This window comes from Triticum aestivum, chromosome 3D (genome assembly GCF_018294505.1).
Source record: "Triticum aestivum cultivar Chinese Spring chromosome 3D, IWGSC CS RefSeq v2.1, whole genome shotgun sequence".
In the NCBI taxonomy this organism is placed as follows: Eukaryota; Viridiplantae; Streptophyta; class Magnoliopsida; order Poales; family Poaceae; genus Triticum; species Triticum aestivum.
This window is the reverse complement of record NC_057802.1, coordinates 132,871,746-132,899,488: the sequence shown is the minus strand read 5'-3', so window position 1 is coordinate 132,899,488 and position 27,743 is coordinate 132,871,746.

Below are 27,743 nucleotides of genomic sequence, written 5' to 3'. Positions count from 1 at the left end.
TCTTGAGCTTGCGTTTGTTTTTCCCTTGAAGAGGAAAGGGTGATGCAGCAAAATAGAGTAAGTATTTCCCTCAGTCTTGAGAACCAAGGTATCAATCCAGTAGGAGACAACGCACAAGTCACCGAATACCTGCACAAACAAACACCAACTTGCACCCAACACGATAAAGGGGTTGTCAATCCCTTCACAGTTATTTGCAAAGTGAGATCTGATAGAGATGGATAAACGGTAAAGTAATTTTTTTGGTATTTTTGGTTTATGGAACGGAAAGTAAAAGATTGCAAAGGAAGTAAATAGGAAACTAAAGTTGTAGATCGGAAACTTATATGATGGAAAGTAGACCCGGGGGCCATAGGTTTGACTAGAGGCTTCTCTCAAGATAGAAAATATTACGGTGGGTGAACAAATTACTGCCGAGCAATTGATAGAAAAGCGCAAATTTATGAAGATATCTAAGGCAATGATCATGAATATAGGCATCACGTCCGTGTCAAGTAGACCGACTCCTGCCTGCATCTACTACTATTACTCCACACATCGACCGACTCCCGCCTACATCTAGAGTATTAAGTTCACAGAACAGAGTAACGCATTAAGTAAGATGACATGATGTAGCAGGATAAACTCAAGCAATATGATGAAAACCCCATCTTGTTATCCTCGATGGCAACACTACAATACGTGTCGGTTCCCCTTCTGTCACTGGGATCAAGCACCGTAAGATTGAACCCAAAGCTAAGCACTTTTCCCATTGCAAGAAAAACCAATCTAGTTGGCCAAACCAAATCGATAGTTTGAAGAGACTTGCTAAGATATGAAATCATGCATATAAGAATTTAGAGAAGATTCAAATAATATTCATAGATAAGACGATCATAAATCCACAATTCATCAGATCTTGGCAAACACACCTTAAAAAGAGTATTACATCGAATAGATCTCCAAGAACATCGAGGAGAACATGGTATTGAGAATCAAAGAGAGAGAAGAAGCCATCCAGCTACTAGCTATGGACCCGTAGGTTTGTGGTAAACTACTCACGCTTCATCGGAGAGGCAATGGTGTTGATGTAGAAGCCCTCCGTGATTGAATCCCCTTCCGGCAGGATGCCGGAAAAGGCCCCTTGATGGGATCTCACGTGTACAGAAGGTTGCAGCGGTGGAGAAGTGTTTTCGTGGCTCTCCTAATTGGTTTAGGAATATTTGAGAATATATAGGCGGAAGAAATAGGTCGGTGGAGTCACGAGGGGCCCACAAGGGTGGGGGCGCGCCCTACCCTCCTGGGCGCGCCCTCCGTCCTTCTGGCAGCCTCGTGGCTTCCCTGACGTGTACTCCAAGTCCTCTGGATTTCTTCTGGTCCAAGAAAAATCATCGCGAAAGTTTCATTCCATTTGGACTCCGTTTGATATTCATTTTCTGTGAAACAATAAAACATGGAAAAAAAGGAACTGGCACTAGGCTCTAGGTTAATAGGTTAGTCCCAAAAATAATATAAATAGCATAATAATGCATATAAAACATCCGAAACAGATAATATAATAGCATGGAACAATAAAAGATTATAGATATGTTGGAGACGTATCAGTACCAGCCGACGTACAACATGGAGAATGCTAAGGTCAAGGCGCCGGCTTATGATATCGTGGATCTCAGTCCACCAATTCATAAGCATACTTTTGCCCCTGATGTTGATCCTTCCCCAATTATCAATGATGAAACAATATTCGAAGCCTTAACCGGCACCGACTGGATGTCACCTGCCTCCAGATGGGCGAAGAAGGAGAGCCGGAGCGGGATGACCCGGAATCATCAACCCACCGCACGAAGACAACTGATACTAGGCGGCTCTCCAATCAGGGCATAGAGATCCTGTGCTGAAAAAATACTTTGTTCCCATTATGCAGGTCTAGGGTGGCCTTGTAATAGGCTATACTTTTGAAAACAATGATCTGTCATGCCATCGTGCATGTTAACTTTTAACTTTTAAGCCGCCAATTTGATATTTATGATCCGCTACTGAGCTTTCTTATAATATCATCATCTATGTGGGTCAGATCAATATTTTCATATTTCCTGCTCACAAGTTAAACAGCATATGCCCTGGCGGTATAAGCCAGGGCGGGTAATAAAACCCAATCAAGCTTTTAAATCTAGGCTGATACGACCGATATATAGGCCGATGTATCACTTTTGGGGCTCCACCGATATAAACATAACATATCATTTTACAAATATCATTTTCCAACATATCATCCGATATGGATCGAAATATCGACCGATATGGCCGATATCTGGCCCGATATGTCCACTGATATAGGACGATATGTAGACGGCAACAATTATTTATTAGATAGCAGTGAAATAAGATTATGGATTTACAACTTCATTATATATTATCAAAGTCATGCACAATGTTTCATGCAAATGCATATATATCGTACTATTTTTAATTATAGAGTAAGCATTTTGTGCTACTTTCCTTAATAGTTTCTTAATCGACAAGTTAATAAACTAAGAAACTAAAAGTGTTATGTTAAATTTTTGACATCATACATTTTGTTTTACTAAAAATAAATGTTTTGAACAAGAATAATGAAAAACAATTACACATCTTTTCGCTGATATATCTACATATCGTCCGATATATCACCCGATATCCGACATCCGATATGTCAAAGCCAAACTGATACGAACCCGATATCTGATATTTTGAAGCTTGACCCCAATATAATAGTATTTGAAGAATTTTATAGAAAGACTAGAGTAAAGGCTATCTAAGCCGAAATATTCTAGCGACTTAAAGTCTAAAGCCAGGGCGGGTTACCAAGCCCCAAATATTCATACAATTATTGAAAGACATACATGTACATTGATATCATGGTATGCCTTGATAATTATCATCCAGAGCGGGTATTGACCCGTAGGCATGAAATATCATGATTTTGATTGCTCAAGGCAAAATATCCTGGCGACTTAGAGTCTGCTATCAGGGCGGGTTACGAAACCCAATATGCTCAATTATGAGTCATATAATCAAGGCTGCATGGCCTGAATCGTACCAAACACACTTGAGCAGAAAAATTCTTCAAGGGATACAAATCCAAAATATTCAGAAGAAAAGAAATTCAGAAAAATTCAAGTGCTTTCATAGGCCGCAAAACCTTAAAATTCAAGTGCTTTCATGGGCCGCACAGCCACAAAAATCCAAGTGCTTTCATAGGCCGCATAGCCTTAGAGTTATCCTCGCTCACTGTAAGCTGGCCCTCTCATGTCAAACCACCGTTTTAACCTTAACGAGTTCAGGGTCTTAAAAAAGATTGACTATTAAGAGTACGGCGGGTCATTCAGGATTACCTGGCAGAGTAGCATCATGCAAACAGGCAGGACAAACTCGAGTTTGTCCTGCCTTAGAGTTATCCTCGCTCACTGTAAGCTGGCCCTCTCATGTCAAACTCGGGTAATCATGGTCAAGAGGGTAAGAAAGCTAAACCCGGTGGGTTTGAAGCCCCCAAGTGACCTTATGAACAAATAATAAAGACTCAAATGCTTAGAAATGAAACGACAGAGGCCCTAAATTATCAGGGATGCTGACTTTATTATATTGATCATAATATATACATTGGTAAAAGTATGTACAACGACAAGAGCCGATGGCTCAAGTGTAATAAGGCCGAAGATGAGCGATGTTCCAAGGCCGTTGGGTCTCCTCCTCCGACTTACGCGAGTCCCTGTGTTCTCGAATATCAATGAGGTAGTATGACCCGTTGTTCTGGTTTTTGCTGACCACAAAAGGTCCTTCCCAAGGTGGGGATAGCTTATGCATATCTATTTGATCTTGGATCAACCGGAGCACCAAATCGCCTTCTTGAAAGGTTCGGGTCTTAACTCTGCAGCTATGATAGCGACGCAGATCCTGCTGATATATCTCCGAACGAGCCGCCGCATGGTCACGCTCCTCATCCAACACATCAAGTGCATCTTGACGTGCTATCTCATTAATAGCCTCAACATAAGCCGCCACACGAGGCGAGTCATGACGGATATCGCTTGGGAGAATGATACGTCTCCAACGTATCTATAATTTTTGATTGTTCCATGCTATTATATATTCTGTTTTGGATGTTTAATAGGATTTATTATACACTTTTATATTATTTTTGGGACTAACCTATTAACCGGAGGCCCAGCCCGAATTGCTGTGTTTTTTGCCTATTTCAGTGTTTCGAAGAAAGGAATATCGAACGGAGTCCAAACGGAATAAAAACTTCGGGAACGTGATTTTCGAAACAAACGTGATCCAGAGGACTTGGAGTGGACGTCAAGAAACGAACGAGGAGGCCACGAGGCAGGGGGCACGCCTACCCCCCTGGGCGCGCCCTCCACCCTCGTGGGCCCCTCGTAGCTCTCCTGACCGACCTCCTTCACCTATATATACTCATATACCCTGGAAACATCAGATACGGAGCCAAAACCCTATTTCCACCGCCGCAACCTTCTGTACCCGTGAGATCCCATCTTGGGGCCTTTTCCGGCGCTCCGCCGGAGGGGGCATCGATCATGGAGGGCTTCTACATCAACACCATAGCCTCTCCGATGATGTGTGAGTAGTTTACCTCAGACCTTCGGGTCCATAGTTATTTGCTAGATGGCTTCTTCTCTCTCTTTGGATCTCAATACAAAGTTCTCCTCGATTCTCTTGGAGATCCATTTGATGTAACTCTTCTTTTTGCGGTGTGTTTGTCGAGATCCGATGAATTGTGGGTTTATGATCAAGATTACCTATGAACAATATTTGAATCTCCTCTGAATTCTTTTATGTATGATTGGTTATCTTTGCAAGTCTCTTCGAATTATCAGTTTGGTTTGGCCTACTAGATTGATCTTTCTTGCAATGGGAGAAGTGCTTAGCTTTGGGTTCAATCTTGCGGTGCTCGATCCCAGTGACAGTAGGGGAAACGACACGTACTGTATTGTTGCCACCGAGGATAAAAAGATGGGTTTTATATCATATTGCATGAGTTTATTCCTCTACATGTCATCTTGCTTAAAGCGTTACTCTGTTCTTATGAACTTAATACTCTAGATGCATGCTGGATAGGGGTCGATGTGTGGAGTAATAGTAGTAGATGCAGGCAGGACTCGGTCTACTTGTCACGGACATGATGCCTATATACATGATCATACCTAGATATTCTCATAACTATGCTCAATTCTATCAATTGCTCGACAGTAAGTTGTTCACCCACCGTAATACTTATGCTATCTCGAGAGAAGCCACTAGTGAAACCTATGGCCCCCGGGTCTATTTTCCATCATATTAATGTCCCGTCAACAAACTATTTCTATTACCGTTTACCTTGCAATCTTTACTTTTACTCTTTACCATAAAAATACCAAAAATATTATCTTATCATCTCTATCAGATCTCACTCTCGTAAGTGACCGTGAAGGGATTGACAACCCCTTTGTCGCGTTGGTTGCGAGGTTCTTATTTGTTTGTGTAGGTGCGTGGGACTCGAGCGTGGTCTCCTACTGGATTGATACCTTGGTTCCCAAAAACTGAGGGGAAATACTTACGCTACTTTACTGCATCACCCTTTCCTCTTCAAGGGAAAACCAACGCAGTGCTCAAGAGGTAGCAGAGAACCGCCTCTGCCCCATAGACCATCAAGAAAGGCGTTTAGCCTGTTGACCTGTTGGGGGTGGTGTTGATACTCCAGAGTACTGAGGGTAATTCCTCGACCCAACAACTCGGCGTTCTCTACAAAGGAACCATAAGCCGGGGCTTTATGCCTCTAAGAATTTCCTGAGTGGCCCGCTTCGCTTGACCATTAGACTGTGGATGAGCCACTAAAGATACGTCAAGACGAATATGCTCTTGTTGACAGAATTCTCTCATAGCACCCTTAGATAGATTAGTACCATTATCAGTTATGATACTACGAGGATAACCAAAACGGAAGATTACTTTCTTTATGAATTGAACCGCCGTTGCCGCTTCACATTTGCTGACCGGCTCTGCCTTAACCCACTTGGTAAATTTGTCAACCGCCACCAAGAGGTGGATCTTCTTATCTTTAGACCTCTTAAAAGGTCCAACCATATCAAGCCCCCAGACCGCAAACGGCCAAGTAATTGGAATCATCCTCAATTCTTGAGCTGGCACGTGAGCCCATGCTACTTCTTGAGCTTGTGTTGGTTTTTCCCTTGAAGAGGAAAGGGTGATGCAGCAAAGTAGAGATAAGTATTTCCCTCAGTTTGAGAACCAAGGTATCAATCCAGTAGGACACAATGCACAAGTCACCGAATACCTGCACAAACAATCAAACAACTTGCACCCAACACGATAAAGGGGTTGCCAATCCCTTCACGGTTACTTGCAAAAGTGACATCTGATAGAGATAGATAAATGATAAAGTAAATATTTTTGGTATTTTTGGTTTATAGATCGGAAAGTAAAAAAGATTACAAAATAGTAGATCGGAAACTTATATGATGGAAAATAGACCCGGGGCCATAGGTTTCACTAGAGGCTTCTATCATGTTAGCAAATAATACGGTGGGTGAACAAATTACTGCTGAGCAATTGATAGAAAAGCGCAAAGTTATGACAATATCTAAGGCAATGATCATGAATATAGGTATCATGTCCGTGTCAAGTAGACCAAAATGATTCTGCATTTACTACTATTACTCCACACATCGACCGCTATCCAGCATGCCCATCCCATGCAATCGTGACAGTGACTACCCAGTGGTACAATATGCGGACGACACCATCCTAGTGATGCCAGCCTGCCCTAATCAAGTTGCCCGCATGAAAACAATCCTTGAGGACTATGCAGCATCGGTTGGTCTGAAGATTAACTTCCACAAATCCACCCTCATCCCTATCAATCTTGATCAACAGTGCGCATTACAATTGGCTCAAGTTCTTGGCTGCTTGGTTGGTTCAATGCCATTCACCTATCTTGGCCTCCCCATGGGCACGACCAGGCCAACATTGATTGAGCTCATGCCACTGGTGCATGGGGTGGAGAGGAAAATGTCCACGACCCTGTCTTTGATGTCCTCTGGGGCAAAACTCACTTTGGTTAACTCGGCAGTGACGTCGATGATAATTTATGCCATGTGTACAATCAAGCTTCACCCCAAAGTGATTGAGCACCTTGATAAGCTGCGCAGGTACTGGCTCTGGGCGAAGAACTCTGAAGATGGTGTCAAAAACAACTCCCTAGCAGCCTGGGAGTTGGTCTGTAGGCCCAAATGCAAAGGTGGGCTTGGGATCATCGATATAAAGACACAGAATGTAGCACTGCTTCTGAAGCATCTGTTTAAGTTTTATAATCACCATGACGTCCCCTGGGTGACTATGATCTGCGATACTTACTACACGGATAGAGTACCGCATGAGATGGACCCTGTTGGCTCTTTCTGGTGGCGTGATGTAATGCAGCTCAGCGATGTTTACCGTGGGATCACCAGAGTCACTCTGGGCAACGGATCTTCCTCCTTGTTCTGGAAATACGTCTGGTTTGACGACCGTGACGCCCCATTAATGGAGATTTACGCCAGAGCTTTCTCTTTTTGCTTAAACGAAGATGAGCCGGTTGCCAATATTCTCACTGCTACGGACTCGAGCTTGATCTTCCACCTGCCGTTATCCACACAAGCTAGAGAGGAAGTCAGAGAAATCCAACAAGGAACGATGCATGTGCTTCTTGATGGGGGATGCACTGATGCCTGGGAATGCAACCTTGGTGGGGCTTTCTCCTCCAAGCGATATATGATCACTGCTTCAGAGATACAGTTGCTGATGATGCCTTCCATTGGCTATGGAAGGCTAAAAGCCCGATCAAATTCAAAATGTTTGGCTGGCTGTTGTTTGTTGATCTCCTTAACACTAGGAACATGCTGAGACGCAGGCACTTTGTCATGGCGGGCAACACTTACACATGCATGCTTTGCCAGAACCCTCCTGAGGAAACGGTGGAACACCTCTTCTTCACTTGCCCATTTAGCCAACAATGCTGGGATAAGGTTGGTATGCTTTGGCCAAGCACTGGGAATAGGCTCACTCTGCTTCACGCTGGCAGAGAGCATTGGCAACGACCACTGTTTATGGACATCTTCTTGATGGCTGCATGGAGCTTGTGGAAGGAGAGAAATAATCAGCATTTCAGAGGGGTTCCACACTCTTTTGGTTCATGGCTGGCTAGATTCAAAGAGCTTCTGACCCTGTTGGTTCACAATTGTAGGGAGGAGTTGCGTCCTTTCCTAGACTCATACATAGAACAATTGTAATACTTGCCTTCGTAGCCTCATAAGAGTCTTGGCCGGGGGGCCACAAAACCCACTTGTATGAATGTTGTAACTGGTTCTTTGTGAGTAATACAAAAGTCAGTGGGAGCCTCTCCCACTGTCATTGACCTTCAAAAAAATCAACTGCTATCTAGCATGCATCTAGAGTATTAAGTTCATAAATAACGGAGTAATGCATTAAGTAAGATGACATGATGTAGAGGAATTAACTCAAGCAATATGATGAAAACCCCATGTTTTTATCCTCGATGGCAACAATACAATACGTGCCTTGCAGCCCCTACTGTCACTGGGAAAGGACACTGCAAGATTGAACCCAAAGCTAAGCACTTCTCCCATTGCAAGAAAAGTCAATCTAGTTGGCCAAACCAAACCGATAGTTCGAAGAGAATTACAAAGATATCAAATCATGCATATAAGAATTCAGAGAAGGTTCAAATAATATTCATATATAAGCTGGTCATAAATCCACAATTCATCGGATCTCGGCAACACACCACAAAAAAGTATAACATCGAGGAGAACATGGTATTGAGAATCAAAGAGAGAGAAGAAGCCATCTAGCTACTAGCTATGGACCCGTAGGTCTGTGGTAAACTACTCACGCTTCATCAGAAGGGCAATAGAGTTGATGTAGAAGCCCTTCGTGATCGATTCCCCCTTCGGTAGGGTTCCGGAAAAGGTCCCTAGATGGGATCTGACGGGTACAGAAGGTTGTGGCGGTGGAAATGTTTTTCGTGGATGCCTTTGTTGGTCTGGGGATATATGGGAATATATAGGCGCAAGAATTAGGCCAGGAGGTGCACGTGGGGCCCACAAGGGTGGGGGCGCGCCCTACCCCCCTGGGCGCGCCCTCCGTCCTTGTGTCCACCTCGTGGCTCCTCCGACTTCATCTCCAAGTCTCTTGGTTGTCTTATAGTCCAAGAAAAATCATCACGAAGGTTTTATTCCGTTTGGACTCCGTTTAGAATTCCTTTTCTGCGAAACTCAAAAACAGGGAAAAACAGGAACTGGCACTGGGCTCTAGGTTAATAGGTTAGTCCAAAAATAATATAAAATAGCATATTAATGCATATTAAACATCAGAACCAGCATGGAACAATAAAAAATTGTAGATACGTTGGAGATGTATCAGCCCGTCGAGAGAATTTCTGATAGCCATCACACTTATTAACAAGATCCTCTACATCAGCATGAGCCGTCAACCAATAAAATCCATGACGAAAAGCTTTAGCCACTAGAGATTTAGAGCCAGCGTGATGAACTCAATCACCTTCGTGGATTTCCCTTAGAATTTCATGGCCCTCTTCAGGAGAAACACAACACTGGAACATGCCTGTGACACTGCATCGGTGTAACTCGCTGTTGACAATGGTCATAGACTTAGACCGCCGGGTTATCTGCCTGGCCAAAGTTTCATCCTCAGGTAACTCGCCCTGGGTCATATAAGCCAAGTAAGGAACTGTCCAATCAGGAATAGCGTGGAGAGCCGCCACCAACTGTGCCTCTGGGTCAGGAATAACAAGATCCTCTTCTGATGGCAACTTTGACTGAAGGATTATTCAATATATCAAGAAAAACATTAGGGGGTACCGGCTTACGTTGAGACCCAAGCCAGCACAAAGCATCAGCCGCCTCATTCTTCCTTCGATCAAGATGCTCCACCTGATAACCTTTGAAGTGACAAGCAATATGATCAACCACCCGGCGATAAGTCGCCATGAGCGGGTCTTTGGAATCCCAAGTGCCAGAGACCTGCTGAGCCACCAAATCTGAGTCGCCAAAGCACCTGACCCGGCTTAAATTCATCTCCTTAGCCATCCGAAGACCATGGAGTAGAGCCTCATATTCAGCCGCATTATTAGTATAGGGAAACATCAACCTTAAAAGATAACAAAACTTATCACCTCACGGGGAAAGTCAAAATAACTCCAGCCCCGAGCCTTCCAATTGCCTAGACCTGCCAAAGTGAATAGTCCAGTATGTGTTATCAGGTCTCTCCTCCAACATCTGCAACTCTGTCCAATCATTGATGAAATCCAAAAGAGCCCGAGATTTGATAGCTGTCTTGGGCATATATTTCAAGCCATGAGGTCCAAGCTCTATTTCCCACTTGGCAACTCGGCATGTGGCCTCTCTATTTTGAATAATATTTCCTAAGGGAGCAGAGCTGACCACGACAATAGGATGACCAAGAAAATAGTGCTTCAACTTGCGACTAGCGATGAACACCCCATATACCAGTTTCTGCCAACGTGGGTATCGCTGTTTAGACTCAATTAACACCTCACTGACATAATAAGCCGGCCTCTGGACTGGGTACTCCTTACCCATCTCCTTTCGTTCCACCACAATCGCCACACTGGCATCTCTGCTGTTATCCGCCAGGTATAAAAGTAAAGGCTCTTTTTCCACAGGAGCTGCAAGGACAGGTGGCTCTGCCAATTGCTTTTTGAGCGCCTCAAATGCCTCATTAGCAGCATCACTCCAGACAAAGTGATCTGTTTTCTTCATCATCCGGTACAGAGGAATTGCCTTCTCTCCTAGGCGGCTGATGAACCGGCTTAATGCTGCAATGCGAACCACCAGGCGCTGGACGTCATTGACACACGCCGGCTTAGCCAATGAAGTAATAGACTTAATCTTCTCCGGGATAGCTTCAGTACCTCTCTCGGAGACTAAAAAGCCCAAGAGCTTGCCAGCAGGCACACCAAAAACACATTTGGCCGGGTTAAGCATCATTTTGTAGACCTGGAGGTTATCAAAGGTCTCTTTCAAATCATCCAATAGAGTCTCCTTCTTTCTAGACTTCACAACAATATCATCCACATATGCGTGAACATTGCGTCCAATCTGGTTATGAAAACAATTCTGAACACAACATTCATACGTCGCTTGTGCGCTCTTCAGCCCAAAAGGCATAGACACATAGCAGAAAGCTCCAAAAGGCGTGATGAAAGCCGTCTTCTCTTGGTCTTTAACTGCCATCTTAATCTGATGATATCTAGAATAAGCATCCAGGAAACTCAAACGTTCACAACCCGCCGTAGCATCTATGATCTGATCAATGCGGGAAAGAGCAAAAGGATCAGCCGAACAGGCTTTATTGAGGTCTGTATAATCCACACACATACGCTAAGTGCCATTTTTCTTAAGCACCAGCACCGAGTTAGCCAACCACTCAGGGTGAAAAACTTCAATAATGAACTCGGCCGCTAAGAGCCGGGCCACCTGTTCTCCAATGGCCTTGCGTCGCTCTTCATTAAAACAGCTAAGGAATTGCTTGACCGGCTTAAACTTAGGATCAATATTGAGAGTGTGCTCAGCGAGTTCTCTCGGTACACCCGGCATATCTGAAGGCTTCCATGCAAAGATGTCCCAATTCTCACGGATGAACTCGATGAGCGCGCTTTCCTATTTTGGATCCATATTAGCACTAATAGTTGTCGGTGCAACGAAACCTGGGTCCGTTGCCCAGACTGTGCACATGCCCAAGAACAAGGTTACAACACCAAGATCGGATCGAAGCATGAGGGATCAGTTCTTCGAAGGACCAACGTGTAGATCAAGAAGACCAAAACTATCCAGAGAGACAAGATACCACTATGAGAGGAACCTCCCTTGCCGGGCAGGTGAGCCTGGCGAGGTTGGGGTTACCCTAGAAGCGAGCCTCCAAGATCGCCCCGGCAGGCCTGGCGGGGCTCACGGAGGCAAACCACTCCACCACACCACCTCACAGCGACGCACGTCATCGATCAGTGCGGTGTCAAGCTCCTAAGTGACTAAGTGGCTGCTCCCTACCACATGGCAGCCAATTCCTACAGAAAATACCTCCAAGCGACACCCGTCCTGAGACGTGTCAAGCAAGCAGGCACGAAGCTGGCAAAACAGCCCGGTAGGGCCTACTGGGCAAGCTGTGATGTGACACTGAGTGGCCAATTTAATGTGCTCTGTCAGCGTGCAGAGTTAGGTATGATAGCACTGTTTTCTATCTAATCAGTATGTAAAGACTGATTTGCCACTATGGTGACCCCTTGATCTATAAAAGGAGGCCCATGGCAACGGTAGAAAGGATTCGGAACCCCGCACATTCATACGCGCTAGCCACTCTCGCCCCGAGGCAACCTTGCCGGACAAGAGAGCTGCATTTTTCCACCATTTTCCACCATCAATCCACCAAAGCAGGAGTAGGGTTTTGTGCCTCGCGACGGCCCGAACCTTGGTAAAACTGCCCGTGTGATCTCTGCTGTGTTGTGTTACGCTTCTCCGCTCTTTGTGCAACGTGCCCATCCATCCCCCAAACCAAAAGGGGCTCATGGCCCCATAGGTGGTCGTGGTTTCCCACAACATCTTTGGCGCGCCAGGTAGGGGGATCACTTGCGCGAACCCGAGAGCGTAAACAACACGTCATCTTCATCACCGACTCCATCGACTATGGTGCCCAAGAAGAAGTCCCATGCCGCAGCTCACCCGTCCACCTCGAAGGCCCCGCCGCCCGCGACCGTCGATGCTGCGGGGAATGTGGAGGCGCATGAGGATGTGGGTGCTACGGGATACGTGGTCGGCGCAGTTGGAGTTTTCACCACCTCCCCCACGGCCGAAGCAGGAGCGGGAGGCACCGGAGAAGGACAGCACCAACGACATCCCGGCGACCATGCTCCATGAGGTATGGGTAGAGAGATTATTCCTTCTGTCCCTCTTGTCCTGGCCGAGGGGTATAGCTACGGCGGTGACGTTCGTCCCGAGGCGAATCGCAATCCTACGGCCGCCCCCGCCATGGGCGCGGTCGCGGGACATGCATCGCCCCCGGAGCAAACTGGCCCATCCAATGCTCCGAATGGAGTCATTGGCTCGCGCGCGCCATCACCTTGTCACCACGCCATCCAAGCGGCTGGCTCCCGACGATGGGAGCCCGGCCCAGCCACCACCAGCACCGTCAGGAGTAGGCGACGCTGCGGTCTACATCATCATCACCAATGCCAAGCACCGCTTCGGAGGCCATGGTGCGGGCCCAACTGCTATTGAGGTTTTTGCCGGCAGCTGATCAGATCGATGAGTGGAGAGCCACCATTCAGAGTTTGATTGGCTTTGCCGAGGCTGGAGGCTCACAGCGAGCTGGCCCGCCACGGCCTCCCCAGACGACGACGGCGACCCACGCTGCTGGCCGTGCGGAAGGGGCCATCCCCATGGTGCAATCCCCACCGTGGCAACCATCACAAGGGCCATGATACCAAGAGCTTGATGACTCTTGATGACTTCGTCCGATCCTCGAGCACGTCAAGGCCGACGATGAGCCCTGGAGGACGGGCAGATGGCGGGTGCACACGTCACCATCGAGTGACGCCGCGACGACCACCACCAGTCCAATGGGCGCGATGGCCCCAACGTCGACGAGCCTGCGCTCGGCAAAGGCGGGTACCTGCCTTTCGAGGCTGGGTGCCCTGCCTTCACCTGTGAGCTGTGGCAAGTCTGTTGGCCGTCCGCTCGCATGTTCAAACCAGAGATTCCAGAGAAGTATGATGGGAGACTGAACCCGGCAGAGTTCTTGAGCGTCTACACCATCGTTGTTCAAGCTGCTAGGGGAAGAGATGAGAAGGTTTTTGCCAACTACTTCCCTTTGGTGCTCAAGCCAAACGTGAGGTCTTGGCTGAATGCATCTGCCGGAGAACTCCATCTCGACCTGGGCTGACTTGTGCCATGAGTTCGTTGGCGCCTTCACGGGCGGCCACCAAGAACCAGGACGGCCCAGCGATTTGCAGTTTCTCCCGCAGAAGGAAGGAGAGAGTCTACGAAAGTACATGCAGAGATTCATCCGAGTCCATAGGAATATTCCAGATATCCACCCGGCAGCTGTGATAGTTGCGTTCCAGTCCAACGTGTGCAACCATTGGATACGTTCCAAGATGAACGTTCGATTGCCTAAGACTGTGAAGGAACTTTACACCTTGGTGGACAAGTGTGCTCGGGTGGAGGAGGGGAGGAAACTCCCTGGAGAAGAGGATGGCGTCGATGTCGACTCAGAAGATGATGACGAGGCCACTAGTCAGAAGAAGAACAAGAAGCCCAACAAGTGCAAGGATAAAGCAGTACTGACCGTTGAAGGATCAGGCACGCCTAGTACCGGCAAGAAGGCTAAGGCCGAAGCCCCCGGCAAGGAAGTAGCCGCCTGCACTGACTGCCGGGAGGCTGCGGCTGCCGAGAAGGCTGGAAAAGGTGATGGGCCATATTGCAAGATTCATCGGACCAAGGGCCAGGATCTCCAGGAATGTCATTAGGTTGAGCAGCTCGTCAGGAAGTAGAGGGCTGAATATGAGAAGCGTGATAAGGAAAAAGGTCAGAATGGTGCTGGCAGGAAGGGCCGAGGCAGTGAAGCATATCACCCTGGCAAGGCTCTTCAGAACCAAGGAAAACCCGCCAGGGGTCGAGAGAAGGAAGATTGCAATGATGAAAGTGATGGAGGGGATGAAGAGGAAACCAGCGAGCAGGAATTCTAGAAGGCCACTGACGCCCTGTGCATTGACGGAGGTGCATCACTGCACTCCTCTCACCGCCAACTTAAAGCGATGGGCGTGTGAGGTCAATGCCGTGGAGCCAGCGGCGGAGTCTCGAAAGCCGCTCAAGTGGTCATGCACACCTAGGGCTGGATTAACGATTTGCTTGGCTCGTTCGGCTCGTTATCATTAAGCTCGTTATCGTTAAGCTCATTATCATTTAGCTCGTTAATATTAACAAGCTAAAACCTTAGTTCAGCTCGGTTCATTATGGGCTCGTTATGCTCGCGAGTGTTCACGAGTGCTCGTTAAGGTAATAAACAACATAGAAGAATCCCATTATCCCATCAAAAATCCACAAAAGAATAAATTAAACAAGGACATTAAGGCAATAAACAACACAGAAGAATCCCATGATCTCATCAAAAATTCACAACGACATAAATTAAACAAGGACGTTTGCTTTCTGGCGGTAGGCTCCTGGTTGACTCTAGGGTCTCCTGGCAGCAAGCTCCTAGGTCTAGAGGAGAAGTGCCAAAGTGGGTTGGGGTGCTAGGCCCCAACGCTGGGCTATCTAGCAGCTCTTTTGTTAGTGGGATGATATGAACTAGGGGTCTCATGTCAAACTTTTGAAAATTAGCGAGCTAAACGAGTTAGCTCATGAAACTTGTTTGCTTGCTCATTATGCTCGTTAATCTTAACGAGCAAAAATCACTGTTCAACTTGGTTCATTAATTAACGAGCACGAGCCGAGATGAGCTGAACTATCGAGCGCTCATTATGCTCGCGAGCTTCGAGCTGCCCATCATCTTTGACGAAGAGGACCATCCTGACCGCACCACTGCGGTAGGATGCTTGCCGTTGTTGGTTTCACCAACGATCCGCAACCTCATAGTCACAAAGATGTTGGTTGACGGTGGGGCTGGGTTGAATCTGATTTCCCCAAAGGTCATCAGAAAACTTCAGATAGCAGAGGAAGAACTCAAAGTCACGGGCACATTTCAAGGAATCAACCCCGGTAGGAGTCATCCTAAGGGAAAGATCATGTTGCCAGTGACATTAGGAGGAGAGTTGAACTACCGGACTGAGAAGGTTATGTTTGATGTGGCCGACCTCCCCGTGCCATACAATGGAATCCTTGGACACCCAGCTCTAGCAAAACTCATGGCGGCATCCCACTATGCCCACAACACCTTGAAGATGCCAGGTCCGGTGGGAGTCATTTCCATTCCGTTAGATGAGAAGGACGCAATTATTTGCGTGGATAAGATGTAATGGGATGCGGCCGCGGAAGCCACAGTTCTGGCCAAGGAAATCAAAGGAAAGAAGAAGGCTAGCAGGGACACCAGCAAGGAATCCGGGAAGCGTACCTCTTCGGAGTATGCTGCGCCTGTTGATGACTTGCCGGAGAGTTCCAACAGCAAGAGATCCAAGGCTGTTGCACCTCATGTGAAAAAGGTCCCGACAAGGCTGGCTGGCGCTGATGGTACCTTTACTATCAGTTCCACCCTTGATGACAAATAGGAAAGCGCACTCATTGCCTTCCTGCGGGCGAATATAGATGTGTCTGCTTGGCAACCATCGGATATCCCGGGTGTTCCCATGGAGGTAATCGAGCACCACCTTGCTGTCTGCCCACATGCCCGACCCGTCAAGCAGAAGGTCTGAAAGCAAGCTTTGGAGTGGCAACAATTCATTGTAGAAGAGATCAAGAAACTTGAGGCAGCTGGTCCGGTCAGAGGAGTACTACATCCAACGTGGTTAGCAAACCCAGTGGTCGTACGCAAAGCTAACGGAAAATGGAGGCTTTGCATAGATTTCACAGATCTTAACAAGGCCTGCCCGAAGGACCCATTTCCCTTGCCGCGCATTGACCAGATTGTGGATTTCACTTTAGGATGTGATTTTCTCTCTTTTCTGGATGCATACTCTGGATATCATCAGATTTTTATGTCCAAGGAAGACGAAGAGAAAACCTCATTCATCACCCCCATGTGGCACGTACTGCTTCGTGCGCATCCCTTCGGGTTGAAGAGCATCGGGTCCACTTTTGCAAGAGCAGTCCGGATAGGGTTTTGAATCACAGTTGCACAGGAACATTGAAGCTTATATGGATGATATTATGGTCAAGGCCAAGGACAGATCAACCCTCATCAAGGATTTAGAAGAGACGTTTGCTATTCTGCGCAAGATCAACTTGTAGTTGAACCCGGATAAGTGCGTGTTTGGCGTTCCCTCCGGCAAGCTACTTGGTTTCTTTGTCTCCCATTCCAGGATAGAGGCGAACCCGAATAAGATGAAGATTTGAAGACCTACTTGTCCTCTATGCCCACTTTGGTTGCTCCTAAACCACAAGAGTCGTTGCTGCTATATCTGGCGGCAACTAATCAAGTGGTTAGTGCAGCACTAGTGGCGCAGCGGGAAGTGGAGGAAGCAGCAGCCTCAGCTACTGTCCCTTCCAGGGGGGAGAGTGAGAATAGCCTGGCAAGGCCAGATATGGATCAGGACAAAGAAGAGCACGACTGCGGAGACCACCCCAAGGACGCAGCAAGGAAGAAAGTGGTGAAGCACCTAGTGTATTTCATCAGCTCCCTATTGCAGGGGGCTAGATCTAGGTACTCTGGTGTGCAAAAGTTGATTTTTGGCCTTATCATGGCATCAAGGAAACTGCACCACCACTTCCAAGCCCATGAGTTCACGGTTGTCACCCGCTTTCCTTTGCAAAGGATACTCCGGATCCCTGAGGCTACCGGAAGAATAGTGGAGTGGGCATTGGAGTTATCCAGCTTTGGCCTGAAATTTGAAAGCACATCAACGATTTAGAGCAGGGCATTGGCAGAGTTTATTGCAGAATGGACGCCAACCCCTGATGAGGAAGTGCTGGAAACAGTTATTCCCGGCAAGGAAGCACCCCACGAATGGATCATGTATTTCGATGGTGCCTTCTCCCTACAAGGTCCAGGGGCTGGCGTGACTCCCGTTGCTCCCACTAAAGACCACCTAAAGTACGTCGTCCAGATGCATTTTCCCGGGGAGGAGGTGATACGTATCCAACGTATCTATAATTTTTTATTGTTCCATGCTATTATATTATCTATTTTGGATGTTTTATATGCATTAATACGCTATTTTATATTATTTTTGGGACTAACCAATTAACCTAGGGCCCAGTGCCAGTTCCTGTTTTTCCTTGTTTTTGAGTTTCGCAGAAAAGGAATACCAAACGGAGTCCAAACGGAATGAAACCTTCGCGATGATTTTTCTTGAACCAGAAGACACACCAGAGACTTGGAGATCAAGTCGGAAGAGCCACGAGGCAGCCACAAGGATGGAGGGCACACCCAGGGGGTAGGGCGCGCCCCCACCCTTGTGGGCCCCCCGCGACCTTCCTGACCTAATTCTTTCACCTATATATTCACATATATTCCCAAACCACCAGAGGCATTTACGAAAACACTTTCCACCGCTGTAACCTTCTGTACCCATGAGATCCCATCTAGGGACCTTTTCCGGCACCCTGCCGGAGGGGGATTCCATCATGGAGGGCTTCTACATCAACTCCATTGCCCTTCCGATGAAGCGTGAGTAGTTTACGACAGACCTACAGGTCCATATAGCTAGTAGCTAGATGGCTTCTTCTCTCTCTTTGATTCTCAATACCATGTTCTCCTCGATGTTCTTGGAGATCTATCTGATGTAATACTCTTTTGTGGTGTGTTTTCCGAGATCTGATGAATCGTGGATTTATGATCAGCTTATCTATGAATATTATTGGAATCTTCTCTGAATTATTTTATGCATGATTTGATATCTTTGTAATTCTCTTCGAACTATCGGTTTGGTTTGGCCAACTAGATTGGTTTTTGTTGCAATGGGAGAAGTGCTTAGCTTTGGGTTCAATCTTGCAGTGTCCTTTCCCAGTGACAGTAGGGGCAGCAAGGCACAAATTGTATTGTTGCCATCGAGGATAAAAAGATGGGGTTTTCATCATATTGCTTGAGTTAATTCCTCTAGATCATGTCATCTTACTTAATGTGTTACTCTGTTCTTCATGAACTTAATACTCTAGATGCAGGTAGGATTCTGTCGATGTGTGGAGTCATAGTAGTAGATGCAGAATCGTTTCGGTCTACTTGACATGGACGTGATGCCTATATTCATGATCATTGCCTTAGATATTGTCATAACTTTGCGATGTTCTATCAATTGCTCGGCAGTAATTTGTTCACCCACCGTATTATTTGCTATCTTGAGAGAAGCCTCTAGTGAAACCTATGGCCCCTGGGTCTATTTTCCATCATATAAGTTTCCGATCTACTATTTTCCATCATATAAGTTTCTGATCTACTATTTTGCAATCTTTTACTTTCCGATCTATAAACCAAAAATATCAAAAATATTTACTTTATTGTTTATCTATCTCTAACAGATCTCACTTTTGAAAGTACCCGTGAAGGGATTGACAACCCCTTTATCGCGTTGGGTGCAAGTTGTTTGATTATTTGTGCAGGTATTAGGTGATTTGTGCGTTGTGTCCTACTGGATTGATACCTTGGTTCTCAAACTGAGGGAAATACTTATCTTTAATTTACTGCATCACCCTTTCCTCTTCAAGGGAAAAACCAACACAAGCTCAAGAAGTAGCAGGAGGCGACAAACAATACAGCAGAGTATGAAGGGCTCCTTGCCGGGCTCTGGATTGCCACTGAATTGGGAATTGTAAGTGCATCTAGTGCCCCTTAGTGATTTTGGTGTATTGAAGACTTATATGTTAAGGGTCTAATGTGTTTATGAGTGTACACGGGTCTATAAGTCTATGAGGAGTTTGATATTTACAGAGAAAGTCGACCCCTAAAAATGAAGTTCTTCGACTGAAGACTTTGGATTTCTGAAGACTTTTTGAAGACTTTGAAAGTGAAGAAATCGGTGTGACCTTGAAGACTTGGTATTCATTCGAGGAACATGAAGCGTGAAGACTTTTATTTTCGTAGTTTCATTTTCTCTTTCTTGAGTCACAGGAAACACCGTACTATTAAAGGGGGTCGAGGAAATACTAAGGAAAAATTTCCAAGAGATGCTCAACTCAAAATCCTATACGTACCAATCCCTTCGAGTGAAGCCATTGGAAATCTCATACAGTTCAGTCAAATTTCTTCAGTGACAGAGCTGAAGTTCTTCTGGTCTCTGAGGAATTTGTTCTGACTGAGGAGTTAGGAATTCGCCAGTGCGGATTGCCTACACGGTGAGGAACATGATAGCCCTGAGGAATTTGATACCCAAATTTTTGACCGTTGTTGTGCCTTGTGCCAGCTGTCCCAAAATATCTACCCACCTAACGGTCATATCATTGAAGGGCATTTATGTCTTATCATGTTGGGCTGCTCCCTAGGCTATAAATAGCCGCCCCCTACAACCACTAGCTGGTTGGGTGCTCCGAGAGAAACTGACACTTGTCATTTTAGAGCATCCCATCCTCCGAGGACTTTGAGCGAAAATCATCGAGTGAGGAAAACCCAAACCTAAACACCTACAAACCCAAAGTGATTGAGCATCACTGAAGAGATTGATCATGCGTGGATCCGACGCTTGTTACCTTTGAAGACTGTGCTTCTTCCAGACGGTTAGGCGTCATGGTCTAGAGCATCCAAGAGGAATTGTGGATCGCCGAGTGACCGAGTTTGTGATGGCTTGGAAGTCACCTGAAAACTTACCACGAGTGATTGGGCGAGGTCTGTGTGACCTTAGCTCAAGGAGAATACGGTGAGGACTGTGTGTCCTTAGGTTTAAATACCTAGCCGCTCCAACCAGACGTACAACTGAGATAGCAGTTGGAACTGGTCTACCAAATCATTGTCTTCACCAAGCTTACTGGTTCTATTTCCTCAACTCTTTCATTTCCTCATAACTGTGTTGTGCACTTATTCATATCTATGTTTGAAGACTTTGACTGAAGACTTTCTCAATTTCCTCAGTTCAATTTCCTCAGTCTGTTTTGTCTTCACCCTGTGCTATCCTGTGTTTACGCTTTCAGTACTCTGTGCTTGTCTTCATTTCATCATGATGACCATGCTTGTGCTCTGTTATGTTTACTTTTGAGTACTTATTCCGCTGCTAGTAGTTCTTCACTAAGGAATTTCCTCACCCGTAAATTCTCAGTGAAGAATTCATAAAAATCGCCTATTCACCCCCCCTCTAGTCGATATAACGCACTTTCAATTGGTATTAGAGCAAGGTACTCCCTTGTTCTGTGTGATTTTGGTTTAACCGCCTGGAGTTTTAGTTATGTCGACCACAGGAATGAAGACCGTGTCATGCCCCATCTTTGACGGTCACGAGTATCCCAAGTGGAAGGCCATGATGAAGAAGCGTCTCATGGCGATGAACAGTGAGCTGTGGACCATCACTGAGATTGGTCTTACCGATCTGTGCAAGATGGCAGAAGCTGATGACATTCGCAAGTTCACTCTTCTCAACCTCACAGCGAAGGACGTCATCTGCTCCTGTCTGTCTCAAAATCAGTTCAGCAACATCATGCATCTCGATCATCCGAAGCTTATATGGGACCGTCTCTCTGAGGTCTACGAAGGTCATCGAACCCGTCATGATCCTTGGTTTGAGGACTTCAAGGAATCTCTCAAAGTGATGACATTCGAACCAGAATCATCATCTTCTACACCATGCCTTATGGCAAAAGATGCAAAGGTAACTGAATGCTATCTATCTGAATCTAGTGATGATGAATCTGGTGATGAATTTGGACCCAGCTATGTCAAACATGCTTCCCTTGCCACTAAACAACAAAGAGCTTTGGAAAGAGTTCAATACATGCTAAATAAGAGCGATGATATGTTGGGTGAAGAAATGGATCAGTCGAAAGCTTTGGCTGAGAGTCTTCAGAGACTTCAGTCTAGGTTTGACAACCTTCAAAGTCATCATAACACTCTCTTATCTGATCATGAGAAGCTTTCTTATGAATTTCTTCAAAGAAAGCAAGATATTGAAAAGCTAAGAGTGAGTTATGAGGATCTTCAGAAGGAGCGCGATTCATTACTTGCTCAACAAATCAGCGCTGCTCAGGAAGAATTTGTTCCTCCATGTTTGAAATGCATTGAACGTGAATCTGCTAATTCTTCACCTGAATGCTCAAATGCTTGTAATGCTACAAATTCTTCAACTGTCTCTGCTATCACTAATTCCTCATCTGACGACATTGCTAGTGTCACTGATGATGCAGGGCTGAAGGAATTGTATATGACAGGCATGTACAAAGGCCTCAAAGGGCATCAGACTCTTTGTGATGTGCTTAAAAAGCAGATCCTCAACAAGAACCCTAGGAAAGAGGGTATTGATGTCTACTATTCAACCTTCTTCTTGTAGACGTTGTTGGGCCTCCAAGTGCAGAGGTTTGTAGGACAGTAGCAAATTTCCCTCAAGTGGATGACCTAAGGTTTATCAATCCGTGGGAGGCGTAGGATGAAGATGGTCTCTCTCAAGCAACCCTGCAACCAAATAACAAAGAGTCTCTTGTGTCCCCAACACACCCAATACAATGGTAAATTGTATAGGTGCACTAGTTCGGCGAAGAGATGGTGATACAAGTGCAATATGGATGATAGATATGAGTATTTGTAATCTGAAAATATAAAAACAGCAAGGTAGCGAACGGTAAAAGTGAGCGTAAACGGTATTGCAATGCTAGGAAACAAGGCCTAGGGTTCATACTTTCACTAGTGCAAGTTCTCTCAACAATAATAACATAATTGGATCATATAACTATCCCTCAACATGCAACAAAGAGTCACTCCAAAGTCACTAATAGCGGAGAACAAACGAAGAGATTATGGTAGGGTACGAAACCACCTCAAAGTTATTCTTTCCGATCAATCCATTGGGCTATTCCTATAAGTGTCACAAACAGCCCTAGAGTTCATAGTAAAATAACACCTTAAGAGACACATCAACCAAAACCCTAATGTCACCTAGATACTCCAATGTCACCTCAAGTATCCGTGGGTATGATTATACGATATGCATCACACAATCTCAGATTCATCTATTCAACCAACACAAAGAACCTCAAAGAGTGCCCCAAAGTTTCTACCAGAGAATCAAGACGAAAACGTGTGCCAACCCCTATGCATAGGTTCATGGGCGGAACCCGCAAGTTGATCACCAAAACATACATCAAGTGAATCACGTGATATCCCATTGTCACCACAGATACGCGTGGCAAGACATACATCAAGTGTTCTCAAATCATTAAAGACTCAATCCGATAAGATTACTTCAAAGGGAAAACTCAATCCATTACAAGAGAGTAGAGGGGGAGAAAACATCATAAGATCCAACTATAATAGCAAAGCTCGTGATACATCAAGATCGTATCACCTCAAGAACACGAGAGAGAGAGAGAGAGATCAAACACATACCTATTGGTACATACCCTCAGCCCCGAAGGTGAACTACTCCCTCCTCGTCATGGAGAGCGCCGGGATGATAAAGATGGCCATCGGTGAGGGATCCCCCCTCCGGCAGGGTGCCAGAACAGGGTCCCGATTGGTTTTTGGTGGCTACAGAGGCTTGCGGCGGCGGAACTCCCGATCTATTCTGTTCCCCGATGGTTTTAGGGTATATGGATATATATAGGCGGAAGAAATACGTCAGGGGAGCCACGAGGGGCCCACGAGTGTGGAGGGCGCGCCCAGGGGGGTGGGCGCGCCCCCTGCCTCGTTCCTTCCTCGTTGCTTCCTTGACGTGGACTCCAAGTCCCCCGGATTGCTTTCTTTCCAAAAATAACTTCTCCAGAAGGTTTCATTCCGTTTGGACTCCGTTTGATATTCCTTTTCTTCGAAACACGGAAACAAGGGAAAAAACAGGAACTGGCACTAGGCTCTGGCTTAATAGGTTAGTCCCAAAAGTGATATAAAAGTGTTTAATAAAGCCCATAAACATCCAAAACAGATAATATAATAGCATGGAACAATCAAAAATTATAGATACGTTGGAGACGTATCAGCATCCCCAAGCTTAATTCCTGCTCGTCCTCGAGTAGGTAAATGATAAAAGCAGAATTTTTGATGTGGAATGCTACCTAACATATTTATCAATGTAATCTTCTTTATTGTGGCAAGAATATTCAGATCCATAAGATTCAAAACAAAAGTTTAATATTGACATAAAAATAATAATACTTCAAGCATACTAACAAAGTAATCATGTCTTCTCAAATAACATGGCCAAAGAAAGCTATCCCTACAAAATCATATAGTCTGGCTATGCTCTATCTTCATCACACAAAATATTTAAATCATGCACAACCCCGATGACAAGCCAAGCAATTGTTTCATACTTTTGATGTTCTCAAACTTTTTCAATCTTCACGCAATACATAAGCGTGAGCCATGGACATAGCACTACAAGTGGAATAGAATGGTGGTTGTGGAGAAGACAAAAAGGAGAAGATAATCTCACATCAACTAGGCGTATCAACGGGCTATGGAGATTCCCATCAATAGATATCAATGTGAGTGAGTAGGGATTGCCATGCAACGGATGCACTAGAGCTATAAGTGTATAAAAGCTCAACAAAAGAAACTAAGTGGGTGTGCATCCAACTCGCTTGCTCACAAAGACCTAGGGCATTTTGAGGAAGCCCATCATTGGAATATACAAGCCAAGTTCTATAATGTAAAATTCCCACTAGTATATGAAAGTGACAACATAGGAGACTCTCTATCATGAAGATCATGGTGCTACTTTGAAGCACAAGTGTGGTAAAAGGATACTAGCATTGTCCCTTCTCTCTTTTTCTCTCATTTTTTTATTTTATTATTATTATTATTTTTTGGGCCTTCTCTCTTTTTTTTATGGCTTCTTTTTTTTGAAGAGCGGAGTCTCATCTCGACTTGTGGGGGAATCATAGTCTCCATCGTCCTTTCCTCATTGGGACAATGCTCTAATAATGATTATCATCACACTTTTATTTACTTACAACTCAACAATTACAACTCAATACTTAGAACAAAATATGACTCTATATGAATGCCTCCGGCGGTGTACCGGGATGTGCAATGACTCATGAGTGACATGTATGAAAGAATTATGAACGGTGGCTTTGCCACAAATACAATGTCAACTACATGATCATGCAAAGCAATATGACAATGATGGAGCGTGTCATAATAAGCGGAACGCTGGAAAATTGCATGGCAATATATCTCGGAATGGCTACGAAAATGCCATAATAGGTAGGTATGGTGGCTGTTTTGAGAAAGATATATGGTGGGTGTATGATACCGGCGAAAGGTGCGCGGTATTAGAGAGGCTAGCAATGGTGGAAGGGTGAGAGTGCGTATAATCCATGGACTCAACATTAGTCATAAAGAACTCACAGACTTATTGCAAAAATCTATTAGTTATCGAAACAAAGTACTACGTGCATGCTCCTAGGGGGATAGATTGGTAGGAAAAGACCATCGCTCGTCCCCGACCGCCACTCATAAGGAGGACAATCAATAAATAAATCATGCTCCGACTTCATCACATAACGGTTCACCATACGTGTATGCTACGGGAATCACAAACTTTAACACAAGTATTTCTCAAATTCACAACTACTCAACTATCATGACTCTAATGTAACCATCTTCATATCTCAAAACAATCATAAAGAATCAAACTTCTCATAGTATTCAATGCACTTTTTATGAAAGTTTTTATTATACCCATCTTGGATGCCCATCATATTAGGACTAGTTTCATAACCCAAGTGAATTACCATGCTGTTTAGGACTCTCAAAATAATATAAGTGAAGCATGAGAGTTCATCTATTTCTTCAAAATAAAACTACCACCATGCTCTAAAAGATATAAGTGAAGCACTAGAGCAAACAACAAACTACTCCGAAAGATATAAGTGAAGATCAATAAGTAGTCGAATAATTATGCAACTATGTGAAGACTCTCCCATTTTAATAATTTCAGATCTTGATACTTTATTCAAACAGCAAGCAAAACAAAATAAAATGACATGACGCTCCAAGTAAAACACATATCATGTGGTGAATAAAAATATAGCTCCAAGTAAAGTTACCGATGAACGAAGACGAAAGAGGGGATGCCATCCGGGTCATCCCCAAGCTTAGGCTCTTGGTTGTCCTTGAATATTACCTTGGGGTGCCTTGGGCATCCCCAATATTAGGCTCTTGCCACTCCTTATTCCATAGTCCATCGAATCTTTACCCAAAACTTGAAAACTTCACAACACGAAACTCAACAGAAAACTCGTAAGCTCCGTTAGCGAAAGAAAACAAAACACTACTTCAAGGTACTGTAATGAACTCATTCTTTATTTATATTGGCGTTAAATCTACTGTATTCCAACTTCTCTATGGTTTATAAACTATTTTACTAGCCATAGATTCATAAAAATAAGCAAACAACACACGGAAAACAGAATCTGTCAAAAACAGAACAGTCTGTAGTAATCTGTATCAAACGTATACTTCTGGAACTCCAAAAATTCTAAAGCAAATTGGTGAACCTGAGGAATTTTTCTAGTAATCATCTTCAAAAAGAATCAACTAAATAGCACTCTCCAGTAAAAAGTTGAAGCAAATCTCGTGAGCGCTAAAGTTTATGTTTTTTTACAGCATGATCATAAAGACTTCACCCAAGTCTTCCCAAAGGTTCTACTTGGCACAAACACTAATTAAAATATAAAACCACATCTAAACAGAAGCTAGAAGGATTATTTATTACTAAACAGAACCAAAAAAGAAAGAAACTAAAATAAATTGGGTTGCCTCCCAACAAGCGCTAACGTTTAACGCCCCTAGCTACGCATGATGATTTCAATGGTGCTCACATAAAAGATAAGAATTGAAACATAAAGAGAGCATCATGAAGAATATGACTAGCACATTTAAGTCTAACCCACTTCATATGCATAGGGATTTTGTGAGCAAACAACTTATGGGAACAATAATCAACTAGCATAGGAAGGCAAAACAAGCATAACTTCAAAACTTTAAGCACATAGAGAGGAAACTTGATATTATTGCAATTCCTACAAGCATATATTCCTCCCTCATAATAATTTTCAGTAGCATCATGAATGAATTCAACAATATAGCCAGCACCTAAAGCATTCTTTTCATGATCTACTTGCATAGAATTTTTATTACTCTCCACATAAGCAAATTTCTTCTCATGAATAATAGTGGGAGCAAACTCAACAAAATAACTATCATGTGATTGAAAATTAAGATCAAGATGACAAGTTTCATGGTTATCATTATTCTTTAAAGCATACGTGTCATCACAATAATCATCATAGATATGAGGCATGCTTTCATCATAGTAAATTTGCTCATCAAAGCTTGGGGGCAAAAAATATCATCTTCATCAAACATAGCTTCCCCAAGCTTGTGGCTTTGCATATCATTAGCATCATGGATATTCAAGGAATTCATACTAAGAACATTGCAATCATGCTCATCATTCACATATTTTATGCCAAACATTCTATGTAATTCTTCTTCTAGTACTTGAGCACAATTTTCCTTCCCATCATTTTCACGAAAGACATTAAAAAGATGAAGCATATGAGGCACCCTTAATTCCATTTTTTTGTAGTTTTCTTTTATAGACTAAACTAGTTATAAAACAAGAAACAAAAAGATTCGATTGCAAGATCTAAAGATATACCTTCAAGCACTCACCTCCCCGGCAACGGCGCCATAAAAGAGCTTGATGTCTACTACTCAACCTTCTTCTTGTAGACGTTGTTGGGCCTCCAAGTGCAGAGGTTTGTAGGACAGTAGCAAATTTCCCTCAAGTGGATGACCTAAGGTTTATCAATCCATGGGAGGCGTAGTATAAAGATGGTCTCTCTCAAGCAACCCTGCAACCAAATAACAAAGAGTCTCTT